The sequence below is a fragment of the Mustela nivalis genome (genome assembly GCF_964662115.1).
Source record: "Mustela nivalis genome assembly, contig: HAP1_SCAFFOLD_263, whole genome shotgun sequence".
Lineage (NCBI taxonomy): Eukaryota > Metazoa > Chordata > Mammalia > Carnivora > Mustelidae > Mustela > Mustela nivalis.
This window is the reverse complement of record NW_028136377.1, coordinates 543,297-561,068: the sequence shown is the minus strand read 5'-3', so window position 1 is coordinate 561,068 and position 17,772 is coordinate 543,297. Positions and strand designations below refer to the sequence as shown.

Genomic DNA, 17,772 nt, shown 5'->3' with positions numbered 1-17,772 from the left:
GAAATAGATGTACATTAATATTCAAATATTTCTTTCCTTTTTCTTCTTTCATTAAAAAAAGTCATTTATTTTATTTTATTTAAAAAAATATTTATTCATTTATTTGGAGTAGAGAGAGAGGGTCATGAAGAGTGGCTGATTATATACTTTCAATTTGGGAGGAGGTTAGGGATAGCACAAGCCTCCAAGGTATTTTATAAACAAGGTTTCCAGGACCTTGAGGGGACTAGCTATTGTTAGGGAAAGGTCATTTATTACTATTTAGTAAAAACTCAGGGAAGAGACTCTTCTGATGTGTATCAGTGGGTATATGCTTGGGAGATGATTGCCAATGTATATCTTGAGGGCAGGGGTGGGGAATAGAGATAAAGAAGTTTCCAAAGTAATTTTTACATGTGAAAGTAGATTTTCAGTATCCTGGGGGGGGGTGGACTAAGAATGCTTTTTGCCCTGAGTAGATGTGTCCACATGGAAGCAGCTGAGTCCCCAGAGGAACTTCAAGGACTTGTCAACAGGCTATGAGTAGTAAGGAAATCTAATTTTTTCTCTAGCTTTTGTTCCACACGTATCACCTACATCTTACACCTCTTTTATATTGATAATTTTAATGCTTTGCTGGTATCCAGATGACTATGTCCTTAAGTGACTTCTTATCTCTATTGAATCCATTACGTATTCTATCCATTGTATTCTTAATTCAACTAGATTACATATATTTAATCTATTAGTACCACTAGGTTCTTATTCTTGTTATTATTTCAAAATCTTTCCTTAATTCCTTACATTATTTATTGGGTATATTTTAAATCCCTGATATACTCACTTATTATATATAAGCTGTCAACCTTATTCTTATTTTGAGGTAGCTATATCTTTTTGGGTTTTAGGATGAAAGAACCGCGGATCCCCTTACCCAAGAATCCAACACTGCCACTGGATGCAAACAGCAAGAGGTTTATTGTCACGCAGGTACCGGCGGGTGGTCGGCAGCTCCAGCTAACCGAGCACACCGACCAGAGTGAAGCGGGGTCTTTTATAGGAAGGTACAAACAAGTTTTGGGTGGGGTGCAACTGATTGGTGGACAGTTCGAACTTTTGAAAAAGGCATACTTGGTGTTAGTGGATTGCCCTGGAAGACACCCCTCGCGGGAAGAGAAAAGCGGGAAGGGGAAACAAAGAGGGGAAGTTTGACCTTATTACTGGGCAGAAAGGCATCCTGTCTACGTGACCTATGTGACCATGCAGCCCCCTTGCCTACGTGATCTAGGGGACCATGCAGCCCCCTTGCCTACGTGACCTACGGGACCATGCCCCGGCTATTAGGAGAGGGTATCTTGTTCAAACAGGAGTCAAGTGTCATGCCCTAAAAGCCAAGCGGTTACAGAAAGGCAAAAGAGCAGTTACATTGAATTCAACCCTGGGGGAAGGGTCTTTTCATTGCAAGGGGAGGAGGGGTACTTTTACACAACAAAAGAGCAGTTAATTACTTAACGACGGGGGGGGGGGGTCTTTCAAGGACATCATACCAACAATGCCAAATAATTTTCAGACAACAGCAGGATACCCAAGAATTCAACTAAATTCTGACACTATCTACCTGAACATAGCGTAAGATTTCATCAGTTAAGGGATCAGTCCTCCAAGACTATCTCCAACCCCATCTCAGATGCCAGTCTCACTGTAGGCCCCAGGTTATTACCTGTGCTTGTGACTGAGCAGCTACAGGTTGGAGGTCCCAATGGCCTACTTCTTACGTTCTTTTAATTTGCTACAGGGGCTCACAAAACTCAGAAAAATACTTACTTTATGTTTGCCAGCTTATTAAAAGATATAATAGAAGATTTAAATCAATAGATAGATAAAGAAGTGCCCAGGGCAAGGTATGGAGAATGGGCACAGAGCTTCTATTACCTTCTGTAAGACTGCCACTCATCCTGCCTTTTTATACATTTAACAAACTAAAAGTTTTCTGAACCCAGTCCTTTCAGGTTTTCTGTGGAGGCTTCATGACATAGTCATGACTGACTAAATCTTTGTCATTTGCTGATCTAATCTCCAGCTCCTCTTCCCTCCCCAAATAATCCTGAATTGGGAGGAAGGGGAGGCATGTTGGGCAAAAAGTTATGAAGGCTTTCACCAAGTGGTTGGTCCTTCAGGCAAACAGCCCTTGCCTTGAGTGAGGTCTGAAGGTCACTTCATTAACATAACAAAACACACCTCTCTCACCCTTATCACAGGAAATTCCAAGAGTTTTAGGAGCTGTGAGTCAGTAGCCATGGTTGAAAACCAAATATTCAGATGACCAAAATATATTTCTTGTAAACCCCTATATTACCCTACATGCTTAAGTATTTAATTATGTGATCTTTTAAACTAATATTTTTCTAAGAGTCTAAACTGTTCTGTCAGTAATCTGGATTGGGGAGTGATGTATTGCCAAATTTCTGTCGTTTCAGTCCAGGAAGTCAAAGAGAAACAACAGGAGAGCCCCTTAGGGCAGGAAGTTCAAAGTAACAATGTTGACTACTACTCCCTTTTCTTGATTTTTTTTAAAACAAGCAAAGCATCTCTTCAGAGTTGCAGTTTAAAGCCAAGAACATGCGGAATTGGGAGAAAAAAATAGTTAAATTTGGAGACTTGCAGAGGTAGAATCAGAGTAGTGAAAGCCATTACAGTAACGGAACTAATTGAGGTCAGTCTTTGGTGAATCACAGAAACAGGTGGAGTTGTCAAACAAAGGAATCTTTGTTTACAACATACAAGGAGATCACAGGGAATAAGTTCCAAAGCCTTGACTGTTTGAACAGGAGAGAGATTTTTATTTAGTATTTAAGAAGGGAGAGTTTTATTATCCCGTGTATGGTTGGTCATAGGGTTGTGGATGCATGCACATCCACATATGTATTTGTGCAATATGTATTGCATGTTCACCTGAATGAAGCTTGTATTCCACCGAGGGCAGAAACTTCAACGTTAGAATAAAGCAGAGGTAACTGTTGGACAAGGGAAAGGGACTCTGCAGGCTTCAAGAGCAGATATAAACTAGATGGGGTCTTGGACTCATTTTCTGGGACAAGGAATGCAAGGCCTTGATTACTTTTGAAATAGCACTAGGAGTTTTACCACTGATTTATTGTCTCAATAGCTTAGGCTATTTCCTGGTCTGGTGGTGACTGTTAGTTTTCCCATTGCCTTGTTCCCTCAAAATCCTTAACTAGTGAGGTTTTTGCATTTCTTTGTAAGAGCCTCCCAGGAAATTTTGGAAGAAGTGTGCTTGGGCAAGTACACAGGTGGGGTATAGATCATTGAAAATAGCTGGGGACAAAAAATGACTTTTCTTATGTCAGGAAAACTATATCTCATCTTTAATTTTCTGGGAACCTCTAACTCTTTCTGCTGATGTTACCAGCAGGCATCTGAGATATTACTGATTGTTCTCTTGAACCTAAGGAAAAGGAAATGTAGAAAGCAAATGACAAAACTTTAAAATCTATCCTGCAACTCATAATTCACTGCAGCCACCTCTCTGTCTTTCCCTTTCTCTTTTTCTCTTTCTATTTCTCTCTCACTTTCTCTCTCACATAAGCACAACACACGCAAATCAACTTAAAACAATTTTTAATTTTACCTATTCCATTTTAATATACTTGAGGCATGATCATTTTCTTAGTAAATACAAGAAAAAAAATCTAGGATTCCATCATTCTGTGTGATTAAAGTATTGAGGAATTTACTTCCAATAGCACTTATAAAAACATATTTTATTTAAGTAATATTATATAATCAGGTGCCTGCATTTTTCTTATTCTCCAACTAGTGTTATTTGGCAATTAATATTTTGTCAATCAATACTCCCCTATATCTGAATGTGTGGGCAGTGAGAGATGAGTTAGAGGCAAGGATGGTGAACACTCCCAACAACTGCAGACTACATATATCTTAAGCCATGATTTTCTTTGCAAAGGTCAACATTGATAATGTTCTAGTCATACCTCCGTGTACCAGGAAAGAAGTAGCATATTTCTTGAAAGACACAGCTATCAAAGCTCCATTGAGAAACCGTAAAGATGGAGAAGGGATTTGCAAATTATATATCTGATAATGGACATCTACTCTGAATATTAAAAAATGAATAAAAATAAAAAACCTTACTAATAACCAAACAGAGTATCCAATTTTACATGTGAAGGAAATAATGGAAGAGACATGTCACCAAAAGGATATGGATGGCTTATAAGCACATGACAAATTTCTCAACATTTAGACATTAAAGAAATACAAATTAAAATCATAATGAGACATGCTTACATATCTATTAGAATGGCTAAAATTATAAAGGCTAATTGTACTTCGTCTGAGCTAGATTGAGAAGCAACAAAAAATCTAAACTGTTGTTGGCATATATCATGATACAACCACTTTGGAAAATAGTCTGAACATTTTTTTAAATGCAAAATATGTTGCAGTTACACAAATAGCCATTTTACTTCTAGGCATTTAACCAAGAGAAACAAACCCTATGTTCATACAAGGACTTGTATATGAATTTCATAGCAGCTTTATTTTTAAGAATTGAAAACAATGGAAATGTTTATCAATGTCCATCAATAGAGCAAAGACAAATTATGATCTATTCATTAAAGAGATTACTATTCGGGGCGCCTGGGTGGCTCAGTGGGTTAAGCCGCTGCCTTAGGCTCAGGTCATGATCTCAGGGTCCTGGGATTGAGTCCCGCATCGGACTCTCTGCTCAGCAGGGAGCCTGCTTCCTCCTCTCTCTCTCTCTGCCTGCCTCTCTGCCTACTTGTGATCTCTCTCTGTCAAATAAATAAATAAAATCTTTAAAAAAAAAGAGAGAGATTACTATTCAACATCAAAATGAACTATTTACAGTTGGAGATTCTCAAAATAATGATGCTGAGAAAAGAAAAGCCAGGCAATGAATAGTATATACTGTGTGATTCCATGACTATAAAAAAATCTAGAAAATACAAATTTATATATAGTCACAGTTACCAAATATATTGGCGAGATTTTAGTGCCTTTTTCTGTGCTCCCATAGCTTCCTACACTTGGATCTCCGAGCATTTGTTACACCATGTGAAAATATGAACTCTTTTTCTTTATTCTCTTACTAGAATAAGAATCCTTGAAATTTTATGGACATTTGAACTCTCAGTTATTAGCAGAAATTCTATCACACAGTAAGTTTCCAAATATAAAAGCCAGAGTTTTACAATGACTTCTAAGCTTTTACATGATCTAGCCACTCATTTAACCTCTGTGACCTCTTTCCCTGCTACTCTTCAGTCACTCACAGTGGCCTCCTTGCTATTCCTCAGATATGCCAGGCATGATCCAACCTTATGGCCTTCAAGATAGCCAATTCCTTTGTCTGGAGTGACCTTATTGCTGATAGTTCTGGGCAAATTCATCACCTTTCCATACCTTTGTTCAATTGTCAGCTTCATTGTAACTACCCTGATCTTCCTATTAAAAATTTTAACTCCCCATCCCCTGCCTAGCAACCTTGATTTTTCTCACCCTGATCGAATTTTTCTTTTTCCCCATTATACTCATCAATTTTGAATGCACTATGCAATTTTTATTAAGGTTTATAGCTTTTAATTGTCTCACCCATAAAAATAAAAGTTCTACAAAGCCAAGTATTTCATTTACCAGTGTAGTCTGAAGTAATATCTGCCATATAATAGGTTCAATAGACAATTGGTAAATTTCAGAATAAATTAATGATGAGAGTATACTGAATTTCATAAGTCATTTCAATAATTTTTTTCCAAAATATAAACTATGTAAAACATACCTTAAATTTACTTTCAAAATATTTTATAGCATATAATGGACAATATACATAAGCCTTAAAGAAACAATCATATAAATAACCATTTCATACCTACTTAAAAACTGCATAATACCGCACTCCTAGATCCTCTCTGAACGTTCTAAATTAACCCTTCAAAGGAAATATATTTTTAAAAATACCAGATTTTTTGTCAAAATAATTTAATAAAATAAAAGTTTCATTCATCTACGTAGATCATAATAAATGTTTTTAATAAGCATGAAATTATAACTCTGAAGTGTGCTAAAATGAAACCACCTGTGAAGGGTGAGAGAACAAAAATAAACATCATTTTTCCAAATAAGAGGAATTTATTACCTTTGAATCCAAGCATGTGGATTTGTTCAAACTGGCAATAAAGGAATATGGAAACACAAACCATAGAAAGTCATATTTTAGATTTCTAAAAGACTTCGAAGTGAAGAGTATACATTTTTTAAATGCTACATAATGCTACATAATGACAAGATGACAGATTGTGACAAATAGCATTTTAAAAGCTCTACTCATAATGGAACGGAAGGTGTCATTTCCCTATAATTTTATATATATATCATTAATTTACTATATCTGGATACAACATATTAACAAACAGATGTTCATCAAAGACTAAATCATTTTTAATGGAACATAATAATTTGAACCTACATGTATTAATCATTTTTTTCGATCTAACATTTATAGTCTCGCTAAACATTTTATCAGTTGTCGACAAAATTCAAAAAAAAATTAGGATAAAAAGTCGTGTTTGGGAAAGTAGATTTTTTTTCAAATTTGCATTTAAATGAAAATATTTGATGATATTTTTAAAACTTTAAATGTAATTTTATATATATCTGACCTATCAGATGATATAAAATTTTTGGAGAAAATATGACATATTTTTTGATCTTGGTTGAAGGTATTAATAAAGAGCAACTGTTTGTATTATTTGTATTGTGATATCTTAGTTAATAAACATGAATAACTGGTATAAAATATGTTTTTTAAAAAATTTTATTTATTTACTTGACAGAGATCACAGGAAGGCGGAGAGGCAGCCAGAGAGAGAGGAATGGAAGCAGGCTCCCTGCTGAGAAGAGAGCCCACTGTGGCACTCAATCCAAGGAACCTGGAATCATGACCTGAGCCGAAGGCAGAGATTTTATCCCACTGAGCCACCCAGGCGCCCTAAAATATGTTTTTTTATATATATATAGAATTATAGTTCTTGCCAAAATATGGAACTAGCTGGAACTGAATGCCTCCTTCAAAGTCAGCTCTGGAGAAATTATGCAAGTGTAATATGGAACTATTTCAGATATTAACCAAAACCAAAGAAATGATGATAAATTCCTTAAAAGACTCAAAGTTGCTCTTGACTGGTATGTTTCAAGCTCTATTCCTGGTTTGAAGACAGGTTTTAACAGGCCTGTCACTGTAGAAATCAGCTGGATGTTTAGAGGCTATCAGAACTGTACAAAAACCTTGAAGGGGTAAAGACTTGAAAATTCTTTAGAGAGATTAGCTCCCTAAGGCATTATTCCTCCACACGTTTTCCTCCAATCAATTAAGACTGATGGATGAGGGGCACCTGAGTGGCTCTCTCATCATGTGGGTGGTGGGTTAAGCCTCTGCCTTCATCTCAAGTCATGGTCTCTGGGTCCTGGGATCCAGCCCCACATCGGGCTCTGCTCAAAATGAAGCCTGCTTCCCTCCCTGCTTGCCTGCATCTCTGCTTACTTGTGATCTCTCTCTCTCTTTATCTCTCTCTGTGTCCAATAAATAAATAAAATCTTTAAAAAAAAGGCTGATGGATGATAAATTATGAAAACTGCTCCCTCCAAATGATGCTTCTTCATAAGGATTTAAGAATTTAAAATTGTAAGAATTTAAAATTGAAACTTGATCGTAGGATTTATCTTATAGAATAACATCAAGTGAAGGCAGTTATTATTAGTTTTGAAGTATTTGTGATTCTGAATTCTTGGCCTCATTAGTAAATTTATTTTTAAATTCTCCCATGGAGTGGTGATTGGCCTTCAGTCTTTCATTGATGTACATCATTGGGTCAAATGAGATGTGTGTGCCCAGAACTATATATAATCTTCTTTGTATTTCGCTGGAGATGGCATTTCTGAGTTTTGTTCAATTGAATTTGGACAGATGTTTTAATAGTCACTTCTAGAGTTGGCCCTGGAGAATATCCTCCTTTTTTTCTCTTCCCGATTCTCTGAAAAACCCTGACTAATTCACATTATCACAGTGATATCACAGTTCAAGTTTTTCCAAACACTATAGCTGCAAAATAGAAGGAAGCTACTCAGAATGTAATACTATTGTGAATGATTGAGAAAGAAAACATTATTATAATTAAGCTACCAGGTTTCAATGTATTTTATTGTTGCTTAGAAAATCCTAGCATACCCAGACTTTATAGAGATTTGATGATCCGAAGAAGAGCTGAACTCATGGACCAAAATAACTATGCATATAAAAAGTACAATTACTTACCTAAAAAAGATGATGTGGTTAACTTTATATGGCAATCCAAGTGTTATTGGAACAGGAATTAAAAAAATAGCTTAGGGGCGCCTAGGTGGCGCAGTGGATTAAGACGCTGCCTTCTGTTCAGGTCATGATCTCAGGGTTCTGGAATCAAGCCCCACATCGAGCTTTCTGCTCAGCAGGTAGCCTGCTTCCCTTCCTCTCTCTCTGCTCGCCTCTCTGCCTACTTGTGATCTCTCACTGTCAAATAAATAAGTAAAATATTTTTAAAAATAGCTTAAAAGTATATGATAAAATAATGATATACATATACAAAGAAAAGACACTATACTGTGAATATAAATTAAGTGAAAATTGTTGAAATAAAGAATACAATAAATGGAGCCTAAGATGAATATAGCTGTAAAATGAATAAATGAGTTGGGAAAAACAAACAAACAAACAAACAAATTAATGACTTCTGCCCAAATGCAGCAGAAAAGAAAAAAAAAATAAAGAAAATATTTAAATAAGTACTGAGATAAATTTTGGAGAATTAAAGAAAGATAAAAATTACCAGACTTAAAATGATGCCAAACATGAGAAATCAGAAACAAAACAAAACAAAATCCACACACACACAAAACCACTCACATACATTATGATGAGTTTTACGAATATCAAAAACATAGAAGAGCATAAATGATGCCCAAGAGAAGAACAGATCACCTAAAATGTACAAGAATAATACTGACAGCAGAATTCTCAATAGTAATAGCATATAAAAAAGACAGCTGGGGGTTTGTATAGATGGAAAAGATATTTGAAACTAGATATTATACATCAAGCCAAATTATTGATTAAATTTGAGAGTACAGTAAAAATACAATGAAGCATGTTAGGTCTTAGAACATTTATCACACAGAGACACACATTTTAGAAAACTTCCTTGGAGGACAGCTCAATTTAGATAGAGAAAACAGAATTATGTACTCAAAGGCACATTTTGAAGGAAGGATTGAATATAGTCTGCACTGCAAATATTCTTTAATCGTATGTTCTGAATTTCCTAAATTTAAGAAGTATTTGTTCAAATATTTATCTTTAAATAAACCCTAGGAGACTTTTTCTTGGATTCTGGAAAATCAGTCCATTTGGATACAAATCTTTTTGTCACTGATGGAAATTTTGATATTTCTTAACAGTGGAATGCCTAATGTATTGTTACAGCAATTGTAATTTGTCAATACATGGGTGATGTGTGTGTGTTGTGTGTGTTTATTATTATTTTTGATGGTTTTACTCTTCTATGAGATTTTTAAGTAGACATAATTTTAATAAATTATGATTTGTTGAAATTTATCTGAGGTTATATATAATAAAATGAAATTTGTGTGAACTAAAGAAGTGCGTCTCCATTTTTTTGTTTTAAGAGTAGACTGGTCTTTAAAAATTGTCCAAAGAAGTACATTATATTCATTATTAAATTTGATGATATACAATAAAGTATTTATGGGCATATGGAACCATATCAAATTCTACTATTAATTCATATTAATAATTACCATAAGAGGAAAAAGGGATATTTTTCAAAATGAAAATTAGCGTATTTTTCAGAATATGATATAGTGTTATTCACTGAACAGAGGGAACAAATGTCAAAGTTTAACACAGTTTACAGAATGTTTTAACATAAATTGAAATTTAAATCTGACCCAATTTCACAGTTTTAAGTAAAATGGTAGCACTTATAGTTGGGGATGCCCAGCTTGCTCAGGGCGGAACACCGCCCCTTCACAGAAGCTGGGCAGCGGGGGATACCTCGCTTGCTCATGGCGGAATGCAGCCCCCTCACAGAAGCTGCGCTGGCTGGAAGCCCGGCCGGCCCAGGGCGGAATGCCGCCTGCTTCAGGAAAGCGGAGCACCTGGGAACGACAGGTTAGCTCAGGGTGGAATGAAAACCGCCTGCCTCCCTTATCCGCCATAGAGCCTTTCTCTTCCCAGAAGTGCCTGTTGCTAGTTAGAAGAGTTCTTTCAATGTGCTTGTTTAACTATAAACTTTATCCTCCTTCTTGCTTGTCAGCAAGATGGGATTAACATTTGACCTTCCTCAATCCTTCTTTGGCTATTGTTTTCTATCCAATAAAAGTGAGACTGTCGAGTTGCTCTTGGCAGACGTCCTTTTCGACTGTTGTCCCCTGCTCCCAGTCTTTTCCAGCTGACTGGTTCGTGCCTAATTCTTCTCTCGTCGCCATCTGGAAGCGGCACCCAAGCTTTCTTGGGCTTCCTGTTTTTGGTGTTCTGTTCCACTCATCTCTGCCACCGCCCCCAGGTCCTCAAAATGGTTTTCTATGGTATCTTCCAGAAAACTTCTGATGTCCTCTTTAGTATGTAGGCTACATCAGTAGGGAATAGCGTTAAAACCTCTTCTGTTCCATGTGGATATTCACGTCGTTGAGCACCGCTTGGTCAAAGTCTGCCCTTTTCTGTTGGTCTGTTTTCTCTGGTCACTTCAGGAGTCCTTTTGTAAGAAATCCTATCCCATCAGATGCTCCTCTCACTCTCTTTCTCCCTTACTCTTGCTCTGGCTTCTTTCTTCAGATTTGCCGGGGAATGACGAGTCCTTTTCATTCCTATGAAGATAGAAGAATTGGCTAATCCACAGATACCATTTTTAGTGATATACAAGTGTATATATAATAACTGATATGGAGATGTACATGTGCACCTACGTATATATTCTATAATCTATAAAGTATGGAGGTTGGATTAAGTCTGAAGTCTCTCATACAGCTTGATAACCTGTGACTCTTTGATCAATAACTTCCATTTTTCCACAGGTCAGAGAAATGGGAAAAAATGCACATATGAACATATGTAGCACGTTAAAAAATGATCACAAATCCTATGACTCCCATTTCCCTTTGATTCACACGGGCTATGTGACTGTGTTAAACAGTGAAATAAACGTGTCAGTTTCAGGCCCAAGTCCAAAAGGAACCCCTCTCTTGGAACATTTGCTATTGGAGCTCTGAGTGGACAGGAAATAAGTCCAACAACCTTGTTACAAAGACTGCACGGAAGTGGAGGGCCATCTGAGCCTCATCTCCCAACTGTACCCATCAAAGTGACAGGCATGTGCATAAAGTCATCCTGAATCCTCTAGACCAAGCAGCCGCCTGCTGAAGGCCACCACCCACTGACCTCAGTTAATGCCGTATTAAGCATAAAAATTGCCCCATGAGATCCTGCCCTAATTTCTGACCCCCAAAACATATGTAATATGACAAAAGGGTTGTTTTAAGCCCCCAAATTTTGAAGTCATTACATAACTAATTGGGTAACATGGCAAATACGTATCCAAACTAATGGAAATCAAGGAATATGTTTAAAGGCACCAAGTTATCTTAAAAAGTTCTCTGAACACACAGAAAAACAGAAAAAGACCCATAACTACAGAGAACAAATTGATCGTTTCCAAAGAGGAGGCAGCGGGTGGACAGGCAAAATGCGTGAAATACAGTGGGAGATAACAGGCTTCCAGTTACAAAATTAATAAGTTGCAGGACGAAAGGCACAGCATAGGGAATATGGTTGGTGGTACAGTACGGCGAGCACAGCATAACATACAGACTTGTCAAATCTTGTTGTTTTATATCTGAAACGAATGCAACATTGTGGGTCAGCTATAATTCAATTAAAAAATCAAAGGAAGTTTAAAAAAATTAAGAGTGAGCTCTGTTATCCAAATAGGACATACGAGATGGATTTGCCATCATACCATAAATTGAAAACGACTTCTCTTGATAGAACAATGCTTTCCTTAGTCTTAGTCCCTACTCCCTCCACAAAAACAAAACAAAACAAAACAAAACAAAAAAACAAAAAACAAAAAAACAACTACTTTTGAAAAACATCTTGGTATTTTGAAAATTATAACTGCAGTGAGTGATGAGAGTGAAAACAAACTGATAATCCACGTTTCCTCATTTCTTATCCCTTTTATGAAGATGAACAGTAAAATCATAGTGTAAGAATTAACCCGAGAGAGGTCCATTTTCCACTCACTATAATCAAGCTGGAATTCTCAACTATTATTTAGTATTAGTTGATTCTGGTGGCAAATGCAAATATGGTTTCACTTCTTGGGCACATGAGGAAGATTTGGTTGGTGAAACAGACATACCAGGTTGGCCCAGGCCTGCACTGCCAGGGTTCAGAAAATTGCAAGATACAACCTGACACTTAAAACTTCCCATCAACAACTACCGCTGCCCCCCAAACATCTTGTTTCTTCCCACAGACAGCTCATACTGAGACCTGTCCACTGTCAGGGTCAAGCTAAAGGGGGATGCCCACAAACTAGGTGGGAAATGAGAGGATGCAACTGCAGCTCTCTGGGGATGCCTAAGGCCACTGAATGCCCCGTCATGATTCTCCAGCACAGATGGGGGCAGCCTGCACCACGTGGGTGGAGCTCGAGGACACAGAAAGTACTGGAGTGGCAGTCAACAAACAAATGTGTTTGTGTAATATATAAACACCCATAGGGTTGTCAATTGGTGGGATTCACTTTTTCTAACTGTTCACCCCATGACATACAACTTCAGGAAGCCCAGAGCCCATGGATTATTGTTGAAGGGCACATTCGGACTCAATCAAAGTGTAACTAAGCGTAATCATACAAATAAATACAAATATCATTAAAAAATCAATACCACCTCAAACTTTCTTTTTCATTCCCAAATGAGCTTTTATGGGTTTTAATATCAATTAATGTGCTTATAGAACTGGTAAAAAAAAACAGTCAATGATGAAATTTTAAAATTACCACTCTGCTTTCCCTTATTTCTGTTGATGTACTTTTATCTCACACAAAAATGAATTACTAAGGAATAAATCATACTTCACTGAACACGTTTCAGCTGAAATGATGCACCAAGATGTACAGCTTTGGTCAGGCTTATACTGTTGTTGTCAACATAGTATATGGGGTGTAAGAGCTACTGTCTTTTCCTTCTCCCATGAATATTAGTCCTAACAGATTCTTCACGTGGAAAGAAAACTTAGTCTAGAAGATACACTAATTCCTCTCCTCCCTGGTGAAAAATACTGTTAGAGGTATTAGTTTTAGATAGAGAAGCAAGTTCACTTTGGAAAAAAGCACACACACACAAAACCCTCCAACATGACCTTTAATACAGTGATAAGGGTGAAAGTGTAAACTTCATTTGGAAACAGCACTCAAAATACTGTTTTGAAGGGCCTTTACAACAGCGGTATACTCTTTGAAAAGATTTTTCAGATCAACTGATTGAATCATATTTAATTTAAATAGGGACAATTAGATAAAATTTAAAATTCCAAACAAAAACTTTTAGGACACAAATAAAATTATATGTGCTTTTATTCCTGCAACTATCTCCAAAATCTAATATTCAATGGTTTAAATTGCTGCATTTCTCATTTGCAATGCAGATGAAGAGAGGAACACAGCAGATACATGTGAGATGAGGTGTGAGGCATAAAAGGGAGCACAGGAGGCAACTGACCAGCTGTATAGCGACTGCCCCAAAGATGACCATATCCTGAGCCCAAGAAGCTCTGAGTACTTTACCTTACCTGGCAAATGGGATTTAGCAAGCATGATTAAATTAAGGTGTGAACGGGGAGAGATTATCCTGGATTACCTCGGTGGTCCCAATGTAATCATGAGGATCCATAAGGAGACAGGAGGATCAGAATCAGAAGGCAATGTGAAGTTGGAAACAGAGGGATAAAAGGTGGTGCAATGAAGGGCCACAAGTCAGGGAATGCAGGCAGCTTTAGAAGCAGGACAAGGCAAGAAAGTGGATTCTCCTCTAGAGACTCCAGAAGGAACACAGGCTGCTAACACCCCGATTTTACCACACTGACACTGATTTTTGAACTTCTGACCTCCAGAACTGCAAGATAATCAATTTGTGTTGTTTCAAGCCACTGAGAATTTGTCATTTGCTACAGTGGCACTAAAAACTACTAGAAGAACTCACTGAGACATATTGAGTCTGTACAATGGCAGGGACCATTTCTAGGTAGGACTATCTTCAGGGTGTGGTAGTACTGGATCTGGAGAGTTGACTGCCAGCATCCTTCCTCCCTCCCCCTCCCTGAACCCCAGTGCACTGTGTGCCTCCTCCACTGCAGCCCAGGTGACTCACAGGAAGCTGGCCCCATCCACACTACAGGGAAGGGGTCTGTCATGGAAGCCAGTCATGTTCCTCCTGGGCCATTCACACAGCCAGCTGCACGACAGTCAGTGCCTTGTTACTGTTCTATGAGAGACAGTAACCTAGGTTGTCCCACACACACAAACGGGAAGGGCTTTACAGAAATATCTGGGTTGTCTCTGAATGTGAACAAGAAAAGCAGTGCCCCCACTGCGGGCAGCCATCACACAGTCAGCAGGGGGTGGAAGACAAACTGGCCAGAGGGAAAGGGCACAGTAGGGAAAAATGGAGAAAATCATGGAGACAGTGTGAATAAAACACATTCTCTGCAAGCACTGCCATGAGCTGCTTCTTCATGAGATTGAAGGTTTTTTTTTTTTTTTTTAATCTTTAAGACAGTTTGAGTTAGGATGAGACAACCATCCAAACTGATTCAGGAGGTCAGACTTTACGGAAACTAAGAAATCCAGATAATAAAAGTAGATGACTCACATGTGTGAAAAGTTTCCTTTCCCACTAAGGGCGGGGGGAAAACTAGAACCTTGAATTTGTGGCTATTCCATTATTCTTGCTATTTTTCATCACTCAAATGTATTTTTCAAGAATGAGGAAATTATTCTCAATAAATACAGTGATGGTTCCCTGAAAATTTGTAACCAAGTAGGGAACAGTCAGAGTCTCTAAACAGATTGTTTTGAATTGACTTAACAATCACACAAAATAGACTGTAAAATTTATCAAAGAGTGGAGCTGAGTTTCTTATATATGATTTCATGCAAATTTTTGTCTACCTGATGATTTTTAGTTTTTGTCTACAGGGTGAGTGAATAAAGGTGTCTCAGCATGGTCCAGAACTAATGGTGTTCCCTGGCTCACTATGAAATCCAGGGTCATTTCTGTTTCCTTTTCCATGAACTTCTCCTTCCTCTCATTTGGTCTGTTTTTCAATAGGACTGTTTGTCTTCTTCTCAATTTGTAGGCACGTCAGAGACATGAACTCCTTGAACAGCTGATGTTACAGATGCTTTTCACAGCCTGTTGCCCACATGCAGCTTTACTCTTTTTTGATATACAAATCTTTTTCAAATTTTTAAAATAAAGAGGCATGTCATTTCTTCTATGGTCTGTGGGTCTTATCTCTACCTAAGGTAGTCTACCACTTCCCAAATTTTTACATGCCCCTAGATTGTCTCCAAATTCTTTATCATTTTGTTTGTAGAGTTAGAACTTAAACCAATTTACAAGGTTAATCAACCTGAAATCTCCTTACATATGTGATAGGAAGCAAGAGTTCTAAGAAAGAGAGTTCTTTCAGCTCTGAGGGATAGAGCTTAAAGTCAATATTCAATGATAATCTGTCTCATTTTCTAGAAGGAACTGGTGGTTTCTGTTTGGAACTCTGACAATTTTTTCTTAGTCCCTTAAAGTCAAATAGGTTTACGTCTGTTTTGGTTTGAGTCTGTTCAGCTAATTCTCCCTGGGACTTGAAGGCTTTATGAACTGAAGGCATGACTGTTTTTCAGCTCAAGTAAATGCTGCATTAGTTCAGTTATAACTTCTGTTATTTTCTCCTTTTGTCCTCAGGGTACTTGCAAGGTAGATTTGGACCTGACCTCAGATCTTACTTATTCGTTTCTCATTTCCATCTCTTTGAAATTTTCCTCAGTGTTCTGGGATATTCCTTTGGAAAATCAATTTTGTGGGGCACCTGGGTGGCTCAGTGGGTTAAGCCACTGCCTTCAGCTCAGGTCATGATCTCAGGGTCCTGGGATCGAGTCCTGCATTGGGCTAACTGCTCGGTGGGAAGCCTGCTTCCTCCTCTCTCTCTGCTTGCCTTTCTGCCTACTTGGGATCTCTCTCTGCCAAATAAATAAAATCTTTAAAAAAATCAATTTTGTTCTCAGCAGTGATCATTACTGTTTACAGGGTTCCTATTACATGTTACAACTAGTGAATTTAAGTTTCAAATCTTTCTTGTATTTTTATGTTTTAAAAGATTTATAAAATTTATTTGACACAGAGAGACAGAGAGAAAGTGAGCACAGACAGGGAGAGTGGCAGAGGGAAAGGGAGAGGGAGAAGCAGACTCCTCACTTAGCAGGGACTCCCCACCCCCCACCACAGGGTTTGATCTCTGGCAGACATTTAACCAACTGAGCCATCCACGCACCCCAAAGCTCCCTTTCAAAATCTTCAGTAAGTATTTTGCTGCTCTTTACTGTAACTGTATCCCCCTCAGACTTCTTGACAATAAGTTTGTCTAGCTCTGTAGTCAGTTCTTAATCAATGAGGACACGTGCTCTGGACCTCAGTTTGGTGCTCCTCCACCAAGATGCTACCTGCCACTCAGGTGTGTGAACTCTTGCAGCTCAGGCCTAGTCACACTTTTGGGAACTCTGGGGCATCAGCGAAGCTACTCTAAGGGGACCATGCTTTGTGCATAAAAGCAGGCCCCTGCCATGAAGCAGCCCCTCTCAAACCTCCCCAAGTTGTCCTTCCTTACACAGCACAAAGTCTCTAAGAAACTCAACCTGCTGGGAAAGCCCATTTCTCTATGACCAAGGACCACAAGAGAGGGAAGGTATACCATGGGCCCCACACAGAAAGAGGTCTTCACTGAAAGCCTTCTAAAGAGAGTCTGCCTTTTCTTCCAGGCATTCTATCATGGCACCTCAAAATCCTGAGATCTCTTCCACTGCTCCCTCTGAGATGCCAAGAGGCACTTGGCAGTCAAATAGGTCCTTCCCACAGCCCACCTACATGATTATTGAGGGCCTGCCTGGTGCTGGGGATGGGTGAAGGCAACACAGGCCCCTGGTCTTATGCTCTGATGTCACTGGCTCTTGAGCAAAGGAAGGAAAATGAGAGGGTCCAGGAGACTGCACACAACATCATGTTTTCAGAACATCTCCCTGGCCCCCAAGATCACCTTGTCATGGCAATGTCAGCAGGGCATGGCAAGTGCTATCTCAGAAGTCCCTCTGACGCCTCAGCAACAGAGAGAGAGCCCACCCATAAACATAATCCCTAGAACCAGCATCCTTTAGGAACCAAAACCCCTATGAGTCAATTACTTTGGTATGTGTTAGTGTATTTTTACCTATGTAAAATATAAGAAAAAGAGGAATGACATACCTGTATGATTTGGGGCAGTACAGCAACTCGATTTTGAGTGTTTTGGATTATAGCTAGATACTTTTTTCCAAAAAGAAATTTATAATCCATTTAATAAAA

The 17,772-nt window shown here is 38.2% G+C and overlaps 1 long non-coding RNA gene across 1 annotated transcript; it reads right to left on the bottom strand.

Moving 5' to 3' along the window:
* Positions 1 to 938: 938 nt before the first annotated feature.
* Positions 939 to 1,438, bottom strand: LOC309857041. The gene is made up of 2 exons (XR_014307447.1): positions 1,307 to 1,438; positions 939 to 1,263 (listed from the first exon to the last, which is right to left on the bottom strand). It is a non-coding gene; the product is annotated as an uncharacterized lncRNA (long non-coding RNA).
* Positions 1,439 to 17,772: the final 16,334 nt, after the last annotated feature.